This window comes from Orbicella faveolata, unplaced genomic scaffold (assembly GCF_042242905.1).
Source record: "Orbicella faveolata isolate gen_17 unplaced genomic scaffold, um_ofav_v1 contig_14, whole genome shotgun sequence".
NCBI classification, from domain to species: Eukaryota; Metazoa; Cnidaria; class Anthozoa; order Scleractinia; family Merulinidae; genus Orbicella; species Orbicella faveolata.
In genome coordinates, this window is record NW_028301541.1 from 14794093 (window position 1) to 14805642 (window position 11550).

The 11550-nt window shown below is 38.4% G+C and overlaps 2 long non-coding RNA genes and 1 pseudogene across 2 annotated transcripts in view; all 3 read right to left on the reverse strand.

The window, feature by feature from the left end:
- Positions 1–11550, reverse strand: part of LOC149114133 (uncharacterized) — a 477513-nt gene that overhangs the window by 403065 nt on the left and 62898 nt on the right. The gene's annotated exons all lie outside the window — the stretch shown is intronic.
- Positions 1028–1983, reverse strand: LOC149114147 (uncharacterized; annotated as a pseudogene).
- On the reverse strand, positions 3446–6978 carry LOC149114148 (uncharacterized). The gene is made up of 2 exons (XR_016206602.1): positions 4696–6978; positions 3446–4190 (listed from the first exon to the last, which is right to left on the reverse strand). It is a non-coding gene; the product is annotated as an uncharacterized LOC149114148 (long non-coding RNA).

The window sequence follows — 11550 nt, forward strand, 5'->3', positions numbered from 1 at the left end:
CATTAGACGAGGTCAAAGCAACTTAGACATTGCCTTTATTTTTTGTTAGCTGCGAAGAAACAGACTATAATTAAAGGACAGTTCAGTTGCAGCCGGTCGCACTGCGTGCGCAGCCACCGTATGCAAGATGAACATCTCCAAATTTGTAAATTTATATCAATATGTGTACAACGTGTTTCGAAGGTAGTCAAAGATCACCAGAAATTTTACGAAGATAACCGCGAAAATAATCATATTTCCGAACAATTCAGAAGTTCCTTCGAACACTACCGAAGATTAAACGAGGATTACCGGCGTTTGTCGAGTATTACCTGAACACATCATCCGAAGGTTTGTGAATATGTTCAAAAATACCCGAAGGTATTTGGAAGACCAAAACCGCCGCCTTTGCAAAATTTACTCGACATGCTTGCGTATTTAGAATCAAACTGACACTAAGACTTTATTTAACTTCGAGTAGTGGAGGCTTGTTAGACCTCGTAGCAGAAACAGTTAATGAGTCAAGCCCCAAAAAATTTAAAATCTAGCTAAAAAGAAACTATACCAAAAAAATCCGTGAGCATATATCCATGCCATGTAATAAACATCTTATCAGCCGAACTTAGTCGGCCTGTATGAGAGAATCTTGACCTCGGTCGTGTGTACAGAACTCGCTGCGTTCGGTCTGTACTCACGACTTTGGTCGAGATTCTCCCATACAGACGTCCTGCTTTGCTAATAAAAGTTTAATATGAGATACTAAAACATTGAATCACATATGGCAGGTAGAAAGATTTTAGTTATTGTACAAATAGCAATCACAGGTGCCAAATGTGTCTTGCTTAATTTCCCTAGTGAATTTTTTTTTTGTCAACAGCAGTTCTTAGTTCGCCGTCCAGAGAGTTCCAGATTTTCTTGTGTCATTTATTATGCAATAAGAAAACAAAATTATGGCAATACCTAAATGGCTATTATACCAGTCCCTCTACAATGCAACGAGCACCCATCATACGTGATGAGACTCATCAACTATTGCTGCGCACCGACGCTAAACCGTGGATTCTTGAAGAAGTGAAAACATCGTATCACCTTCAGTGGCCCCGTCTCTTTATGTCTTGTACCAGAAAATCTGATGATCGGATTGATGACTGTGCAAGTCTTGGCGATCAGTGAAGGAATAGCAAAAGCAAATAAAGAAATCTCTTCAGGATTCCTAGCCTCTGACGTAATCGACACTATTTCCTATGGAATCTGCACACAGTCACGCGATGTTTTGTCAGTGGTGCATTTGGTCTCCGTTCTTTTTGTGCCTTTTGTGCCATCAAAAGCATTGCATTTAGCGGCAAACACGAACCACACAAAAGTTAAGATCACGTACCAGGCATCAGCGGAGCGAGTGGATTTCCATTTGATCGAGCAAACCGCTCCACTTCCTGCTTTCTGATAGCATGAGCATCCCAGTGGAGGCAAACTTCCCCGGGTGTTAACAATTTACTAAACCACCAGAGTGATGGTGGTCTTCCCAAGTGTGCAGTTTGGTGTAGAATGGAGGACAGTTTGGTAGAATGGGAGACAGGCCACCAAAGAATGGTTAAAAATGTACCAGTGACACCCCAAGTCGAAGAGACACCGGCTCCGGGAGACATTGGCTGCAACTCCCAATGGCATTGCTGTTACAGTGAATATGAAGTCGGCCAGGGCCAAACTAAGGATTGGAATGCTGGCTGGACTGCACAGAATGGAATGCACCTTGTAGAGGACCTATCGTTGCCAGCATTATAATAAGGTAGAACGCTTGCATGAACCGTCTTTCTATCGAGTTATAGAAACGCGAGTGGAATTTTGAGAGAACGAGAAATGCTGTGGGAACGCGGGTCGCAGGCGAGTGTTCCCACAGCTTTTTCGAGTTCTCTCAAACTTTCACGAGTTAGACGGAAACTTTCGAACGTGTTAGACGGAACAAACCCATTGGATATAACTTGATATAATCCTCACCGTGCACATTTTTTACTTTCAATTCCAGTTGATTTGAGATTTGCACTCGAAACAAAACGAGGGAACTTCAAATACTCTCATGAGTCCGGGCAACCCTAAAACACAGAATCCGGAAACCGAAACCCGGAATCCGGAATCCGGAATCCGGAATCCAGAATCCAGATATTGCTCTGAGAAGACTGGTGAGTAGCACAATAGCAACAAACCGTTGCTGTGAGTTTCTGGCAGTCTTTTAATAAGGATGCTTTGCGACCAACCTGTTTTCCTGATTCTAAAATCAAGAAAATCGTAAATTAGATGTAATTCAGTTCTAAGTTTTGATTGTTATAGATATAAAATATATATTTGATTTTCAGGCCATGATTAACCCGATATTAGAGATAACAATTCACAAATCAGAACTCTCAAACCTGAAATCAAAATTTAGAAATCAGAAATCTGAAGCCAGAATTCAGCAATCAGAAATCGCAAATCGCAATCCCTGAAAATCTGAAATCCACAGTTGAGCAATCAGAAATCAAAAGCTTACTTTAGACGCTCTCGCGGTGCTTAAAATCAAATTACTGTGCGCATTATTTAGATTCTCATATTCATAGCTCTTACCAGAAATAACAGTTGCACGAATTAATTTCGACAGACGAGGAATTCTTATTTCACTTGGCCACTTAATTTTTACAGGCAAAAGCTATGCACAGCGTATTTGAAAAACTTGTTTTCTTCGATTTGTGGATTCCGGTTTCCAGTTCCGGATTCCGGATTCCGGATTCTGGATTTCATGTTTTAGGGTTGCCCCATGGGCCCTGAGATACACGACCAATTTGTAAGTACATACAAGTCATTTATTTTTGTGTCTCTGGTAGCAGAACAGAAAATTTCAAGTCTTATATCATATATTTTCGAAATTTATTTACCTGTCGGAAGAGAATTAGTTCAGTCAGTTGTAATCCGAGTTTACAGTGGTACGAAAAATCGCCTTTACCGCGCGTCAAATGTGTTGTTAAAGGTTTTCTAAAGGTCGCCTTTGCACGCTTTTGACGATCTGTGACGCGAATCAAAGATCATCTGTGAATAAACCTTTACCACCAAATCAAAGGCGTGAAAGGCCGTTTTTACTCACCTTTGAACGCCTGTGTTTTTAGGGTTAAAGGTGATCCTTTGATACGCCTTTGCGCACTGTCAAAGGCGGGTCAAAAGTGTAATCAAATTTGTCTGCGATTCGAGTCAAAGGTTTGCTAAAGACGTGGTCGAAGATGCCTGTGACGCAGGCCAAAGGTTTGTCAAAGGTACTCTGCGCGTTCCGCGCTCGCGCGTCTCGCCCGAACTTCTCGCTCGTGCTCCTCTTTCGCGCTGCGCGACCGTTGATCACGTTTCGCGCGATCTTATACGCTTTTTTCTGCTTACTACACTAGCTTTGTAGCTCCGCATACGAAAGATGCAATTAGATCCGTACTCTTGATTTATGTCTGACAAGTTTTGAAGAATATATCAGCTTTAATAAGGTTATTTTGTACCAAACTATTGACAAATGTTAACGGAAAAGCGACCCGGAAAGATCATTGCGCTTAATTTTAAGAAAATAAATATGTTCAACTTCATCTCAGTTTCAATTTTTTCCCCGTTTTTATCAAGAGTAAATACCTTCAAGTACCTTACATAAATGTTTTGGGCTTCAGGTTTCAAAAAGCCACGTTACAGGCTTGGTTTCAAACTACACGTAATGAGACTGATCATAAGGAAAACATTGTTCTGTCTATCGTGAAAACAACAGTCAACAAATCTTCCATGGTACAAAGTGCATTTATCTAACATTGAAGTACTACGGCTAAATTCTCAGTTCCTTAAATTTACTAGACCAGACTAGACAATAGGGAAGACAACCGCAATAGCAAACTTCGCACAAAAGTCAACTAGTGTGTAAGCGTCCTTTCCAGATGGCACGTACAGTCCGTTGCATGGAACTCCTTATGTTTTGGCAGTTCTCCTTTTCTGCTTCTTGCACTTCCTCATTCTTGCATTATAAGTGGAATGGAATACAGTGTTTTCCACTTCTTTCTCATCAAAGTGGTTAAACTGCCTTGTTGGGGGTCAATGCCAACTAAATCCCCATTATTTCTAGGGAAGACACATTTTGACAAAGTCTAAGGCGTTGATGAAATTAATCAATGCATCTTCACTGGATAAGTCCATCCTGTCGACCACTGCTTGTCCGCATTTGTCTAAACAGAAGCAAACAGACAAAAACGTTGGAAATGAATATTAAGGGTGAATCTTGGCATTCTATTCCTTAAAGTTTGCCTATAGTTTTTGCTAATATCACATTAATAAAACGTGACCAATCAGATCATTACTCTTCCTTCGAATAGTTTGTGCTTCTGTCAATAGTAGCCTTTTTCTGTATTTCTCTCCACTCTACTCAGAGATTTGGTCACACAGGTATGTCATTAAGAGCCAGTTTAACAAGCTAATTTCACCAGCTGAACAAGGGTTATCCCCAGCTAGAATTTCATAAGAGAACAAAGACTTGCGGTCATTTTAAAAGTGTACAGCTTGGCACAAATAAACAAAAAGCCTGGAGCCAGTTTACCAGTCCATCTGTCTGCCTGTCTCTTAAAGACATCTTACAGACCTCTTACAACAAAGATCTTTTATGGTTGCAGAATAGCAATCTAAAAATCAACAAATCTGACATAAACTGTAACAGGAAATGAGGAATACACACACCTTTGGGAATATTGCTGTTCCTGTGTAATTTCCACAGATCTCTTCATGTTCAGTGGTGTAATCTTTTTCCTTATTTTCCTTGTAGATCATATGTGAAAAGGAGCATATAAACATATCAAAATAATTGCACATTTGATTAGTAAACAGTTAGCAACTACTTGTACACTTTTTTCCACTGAAAAAAATTCCTGAAATTAAATGATTTAACATGAGACATGCCTGCATGGAATCGCATGGCTCATTCATTGAAACAAAAATCCAGTCCAAGATGACGAATACAACCACAGACTATGATTCCCAGTGCAGCCGCATCTCATAGAGGGAAATGGCTATTATCCACAATTAAAGCAATTTGTAGGACGATGTTGCTTCGAGTCACCGTCCTTCCTTCATTTATGAGGAGGAACGCAGACCACAGAAATTGAAAAACAAAAGCAACAACAACAACAACAACAAATTGAACGAAAGAAATAAAACGCCAAACCACAAACAAGTTAAAAATAGACGCAATTTGCACCCAAAATGTATGGAAGACATAAAAGAACACCCTATGTTGAGGTAAATGAAGTGTATTTCTATGCTTTATTTTAGTATATTTAGGACTAAAGGGACTTTCCCATTCAAAGTCTTTTAAGCATGGTCGTCTATTGAATCAACAGTCAGATGGTGAGTTTGTGCAGCCTGTGGATAGATAACAAACCGTTGGATATATTGAACACATTTTTAAACTAGAACCGAAAGGTTGTGAGTCAAGTGTTAGAAAAACAAGTACTCAGTTTGCATGGTCTGCGCAGTCTGCATGGTCTGCACGGTCTGCACAGTCTGCAGTCTGCATGGTCTGTGTTTTCGGGTGACTGGTGAAGTACTCTGTCCAAATGTTAATTGCAAATTCATTATAGCCAGATTGGGAATTTTCAAAGATCCACTTATCAAAAACTGGCTTAAGCTGGGAAAGATCTCCAACAGTTACCAAGCTTATTCCACCAAATGGTTCATTAGTTCCCATAATTTGTTGTAATAATAAGTTCAAAAAGTTTAACATGCTACTTTCAACCATAGCAATCTCATCAATGAAATCACCCTAAGTTTGTTTAGTTTTGCTCTAATATGGTATTCAGTCTGTCACTGTCCAGTGCACAATACTCAAAACCTCTATTGGCAGGTATATCAAAAGCAGCATGTAGTGTATTGCCTTTAATGTTGAAATATGCTGCTTTACCTGTAGGGGCAGTCTTGACAACTTTCACATCATCTGGATTTTCCCCCAGCGATACTATTTAGAAACCTGATCAGAACTTCATACAATGCATTTGTAACAGTACTTTTCCCAACTCCAGCACCTCCACTTAAGAATCATCTTTTGTTTTAACTCAATCATCTTTTGTTTTAATTGAGTGTAAATAAGACATGACAAAAAAAAAAACTGTCTTTAATTTTCATTCAAAGAGCAGTCGACCCTAGTACCAGAGCTACTTTCCGAACGAAATAATGCCCCTCGTATAAAAGGCATAGTAAAAAATGCGACACAACAAGGAGGCTTACCTTAGCTTCAAGATGATACAGCATTCGTTCCCCGTTGCACTGTTTCTGATTGTTTCCTCCTCCGGGTGACATTTTCAAAGACATTAAAACGATTCGTCCTTGGTCGTGACATCGTCGCTTTTTAGCATGATAGCTTTAAAGATTTCGACGCAAGCAACGTGGCTTTCAGGATTTTAATGTCCATAGCCGAAGCTAGTGTTCCATGGCTTGATAATTTTCCATTTTACCACTCCACGAAGACCTGCTCGTTAAAATTGAACGAATGTCGCGTTACGCTGTGCTGCCGCACAAAAATGGTATAGTAAGTCCTTCTAGTCATTCCATGTCCATTTGTCGCAGCTACTGTTGCTTAGCTTAACAACCGTTTCCATTTTAAAACTCCACAGATTGAACCGAAAACCATCTTCGTGCCCTGTTAACCGCCATGTATAATCTCCATGTTATCGGACAAAATTTTTCCTTTCTAGTGCCCTCTAAAATCTGCCAATCCTACAGGACGAGCCATACTTAGCGGGGGAGGGATAGGAGAAAACTTAAATTAATCTGAATGGTGATCGTGGATGTTACGTCATCCATGAGCAATTTTGTTCAGTCCCGCAACTCCTCTGTGCATCATTTTTTTTTTTTTTTTTTTTTTTATCCTGTTTCTTTCTCTTCATCTCTCCTCACTCCAAACACAGCTTGTACCTTCATTTACTTCTAATTACTTTAAGTATCCGTTTGTTTGTTTATGTTCCAATTTTCTAGCCACAATTTAAGAAATCGCAGTCAAACGTCATCGCTTCCGCATGCATTGCGTGCCGTTTATTCTTTATACTGTTAGTGGTTGACCTTTTAGGTTATCCAGACATCTCGTGACCACAAATTATTCAAGTTGAAGCCAGTTATTTGAATGACGCTGTATTTGATTATTTTTACTTTCAGTTTCAGTTGATTTGCAATTTCCGCTCAGAGCATATTGACTAGAATCAACAAACGAAACGAAAGGACATCAAGAGACCCAAGTCTCCTGAGATTAACACAGACCAATTGTAAGTACGTACAACTTATTACAATGTTTAACGGCGTTGGCAAATTTTAATAAATTGTTGCTAGTACACCGCGGGTTTAACCAATGCGAGAGCGATGAAGAAAGTGTTAGACGGAACAAACCCAATGGATATAACTTGATATAATCCTTACCGTGCACATTTTTTACTTTCAATTCCAGCTGATTTGAGATTTGCGTTTGAAACAAAACGAGGGAACTTCAAATACTCTAATGAGTCCTGAGATGTAACGCGACACGACCAATTTGTAAGTACATACAGGTCATTTATTTTGGTGTCTCTGGCAGAAGAACAGAAAATTTTAAATCTTATAACATTTAGGAAATTGATTTACCTGTCGAAAGAGAATTAGTTTAGTCAATTGTAGTCCGAGTTTACAGTAGTAGGTAGTTATCTCTGCTCCAGTGCAAGTGGATTCGCAATGTTTGATTTGATTTCCATGATCCGGGGCTGGGGCTGGCATCAGGCAAGTCCAGAGATTACAGTGAGCCGATTAAAAGTGCATTTTCTTCAAATTTTAAGCAAACAGGTATAAATCACAGCATTAATTGTAGGATATGATCAATATCTCCTGTACATATATTGACATGGGGTAGATCAGGCAAGATCAAATTGTGTAACATACATTTCATTTATAGCACGAGAGCTTATCATCGCGTAACGCTACGTGCGTTAAATAAGGAAACAAGTTGAATCACTCGAAGACGAATCACCTGGAAATTATTCTTGCTGACTGGTTTTAAATTTCCAGGGTATCAATATCTTTTCAACCTATGAAATATGGTAACTTACAACAGATTTAAGATTAAAGATCGCTTTTTTTTCACACAGTGCCGTGCAAACATTCCTAAAATGCAGTTCTAACGTGTGTGACAATCTGTTTTTGGAAACCTTTTGATAAAGGGTCGTAAATACCTGAATTCAACCCTGACATAAAAAACTAATATCTAATGCCCCCTTTCCGAGAACAAGAAAACAGGTATAAACACAAAAATTAATATTCAGCAAAGGTCAGATCAGGCCAGATCGAGCCTAATCGAAAGTGAAAATGCGCGCCTGTTTTCCTTAGCTAGCAGTTACATTCGCATTATACTTGCATTGCACTTGTTTGGTTCAGTAGGGGATTTCTTCCTGACAGGAGGCTGCTCAAAAGGCCTTTAACTACTTTCACTTTCAGTTCAAGTGTTTCATGTATAGGTAGATACATGAAGAGAGTTTCATAATAGAACTTGTAGTCTGTGTGCAAAATTTGCACAAGGTGGATTTATTTTTAGGAACAGCAGATTCGCATACTTCGCTACTTTTTTGTTGACGTGTTCGAAAAGTGTGGCCGGGAAACTGACTTTTTCTATTGTTAGTGGTTGACCTTTTTGGTTATCCAGACATCTCGTGACCACAAATCATTCAAGTTGTAGCCAGTTATTAGCATAACGCTGTATTTGATATTTTACTTTCGGTTTCAGTTGATTTGCAGTTTCCGGCCGGAGCATTGGCTAGCATTACCAAACGAAACGAAAGGATATCAAAAGACTCAAGACTCCGCATGAGATTAAACATAGACCGATTGTAAGTACCTGCAAATTTCTACAAGGACAAATTTTAACAAATTGTTGGTAAAACTCCGCGGATTTAACCAATGCGAGAGCGATGAAGAACGTGTTAAAAAGAACAAAGCCAATGGAGATAACTTGATAGAATCCTTACCGTGCACATTTTTACTTTCACTTTCAGTTGATTTGAGATTTGCATTGGAAACAAAAAATACTCTAATGAATCCTGAGATGTAACAGGACCAATTCGTAAGTACATTCAAGTTATTTATTTCTGTGTCTCTGGCAGGAGAACAGAAAATTTCAAGTCTTGTATCATTTTTGAAATTGATTTACCTGTTGAAAGAGAATTAGTTCAGTCAAGTGTAATCCGAGTTTACAGTAGTAGGTAGTTCTCTCTGCTCCAGTGCAAGTGGATTCGCAATATTTATTTGATTTCCATGATTCGTAGCACATTGAGAAAGCTTCCATGATTATCATTTGATGAACAAAGATTCTGTTATACTTGTCTCTATACCTTTATAATGGTAGGAAGAATTTGTTTCAATGTCGACATCTTTCCTTTGGTGATCGTTCTCGTATTCCATGTAAACGGCATCTTCAATTTATGTCCCCCCCGTTTGGAGCCAGGAAATATCTGATTTGGTCACTGCTCAATGTATACCAATGCAAAGCACTGTGAAACAGTTCATAGTTGTTTACAAATTATACTACTGATCAGAGCTGTGAACGCCGAAGAACATTCTCTCACGTTATACAAACAAACTTATTCCAACTCAAAGCAATTTTTTCTTTTTGCTTAATTGTAAAGAAGCATTACACAATTCACTTTGAAAAGAAGGGAAATAAATTCTCGTTTCTACAGGATGCTAAATTTAGTGAAACGAAATTTTAGATCTCTAGTTGACCCTTGTGTTTGCCCTGGCTGCTCTGCTCACAAAGCCGTTCATTATTCGGAATATCAGAAATTCAGTAGCGTTTTACCAGCACGTTTAATTTTTTAAGACTAAAGCTGTCTGCTGTCGTGAAGAATTTGGAATGTGAATTTAAGTAATATTTTGTGTAGAGCTTCACCATGAGAAGCATTTCAAAACACAACTGTTGTCTGTGAGTAAACTTTGTACGGGGTCGATGTATTTTAAGAATGAGCAGAAACAGAATCTTTGACATCGGCAGTTTCGGTTGTCTTTAAAAACAGAGTAAGTGAACGGTTCTTGAACGACCAGAAATTAGCTTCGCTGCTATCGTTTTATAAAATCAACTGTTTACAGTATAGTAGGCAAACCACTAATTAGTTTTCTCTGCTCCAGTGCAAGTGGATTCGCAATGTTTGATTTGATTTCCATGATCCGTATTACATTAAAGAAAAGCTTCCATGATTGTCATTTGCTGAACAAAGACTCCATTATACTTGTCTCCATACCTTTGTTGTGTTTGGAAATATTTGTTTCAATGTTGACATCTTTCCTTTAGTGATCGTTGTTGTATGTTATCTAAACGGCATCTTGCTCTTTTGGAGAAATATCTAATTTGATCACTGCTGCATGTATATTGATGCAAAACACTGTGAAACAATTCATAGTTGTTTACAAATTATACTACTGAGAGCTGTGAACGCTAAAGAACATTCTCTCGCGTTATACAAACAAAGCATAAGTTAACGGTTCCTGAACGGCCAAAATTAGCTTCGCTGCTATCGTTTTATAAAACCAAGTAGGCAAACCACTAATTAGTTTTCTTTGCTCCCGTGCAAGTGGATTCGCAATGTTTGATTTGATTTCCATGATCCGTAGAACATTAAAGTAAACTAACGAAACAAGCGAATTTGATTGCAGTTATCATTATGCTGGTTTGCACGCCAGTGAAGTGGTTATATTTCAAACAAGAAAATTATCAATCCTTCTTAGTTTTTAGTTTCATAAAATTTATAAGATCTTCTACAAGTCATGAGAAAATCCAATCTTTGTTTTGGTGCCATATATTACTGAACTGTCAAATTCTGAGTTTTATTTTATCTGCAGCAAGATTTTTTTTTTAAGAATAACAACAGAACTACTGTTCGAATGTGTTACTCTACGAGTAAAATTCGGCTCGATTTGACCCGATTAGACGAGTTTCTGTTGCACTATTCAGATAATTTCCATGCTTTTATTTACGAGGGCTGCCATCACACGAGTCCAGAGATCACAATGCCCCGATTAAGAGTGCATTTTCTGCGAATAAGCAAACAGGTATAACTTTGGGTATAAATCACTGATTGTAGGATATGATCAATATCTCCTGTACATATATCAACATGGGGTAGATCAGGCCAGATCAAATTGTGCAACATTACATTTCATTTACAGCACGAAAGCTTATCATCGCGTAACGCTACTTGCGTTAAATAAGGAAACAAGTTGAATCACTCAAAGACGAATCACCTGGAAATTATTCTCGCTGACTGGTTTTAGATTCCCATGGTATCAATATCTTTTCAACCCATGAAATATGGTAACTTACAACAGATTTAAGATTAAAGATCGCTTTTTTTTTTTTAATACAGTGCCGTGTAAACATTCCTAAAATGCAATTCTAACCTGTGTGACAATCTGTTTTTGGAAACCTTTTGATAAAGGACCGTAAATACCTGAATTCAACCCTGACATAAAAAACTAATATCTAATGCCCCCTTTCCGAGAACAAGAAAACAGGTATAAACACAAAAATTAATA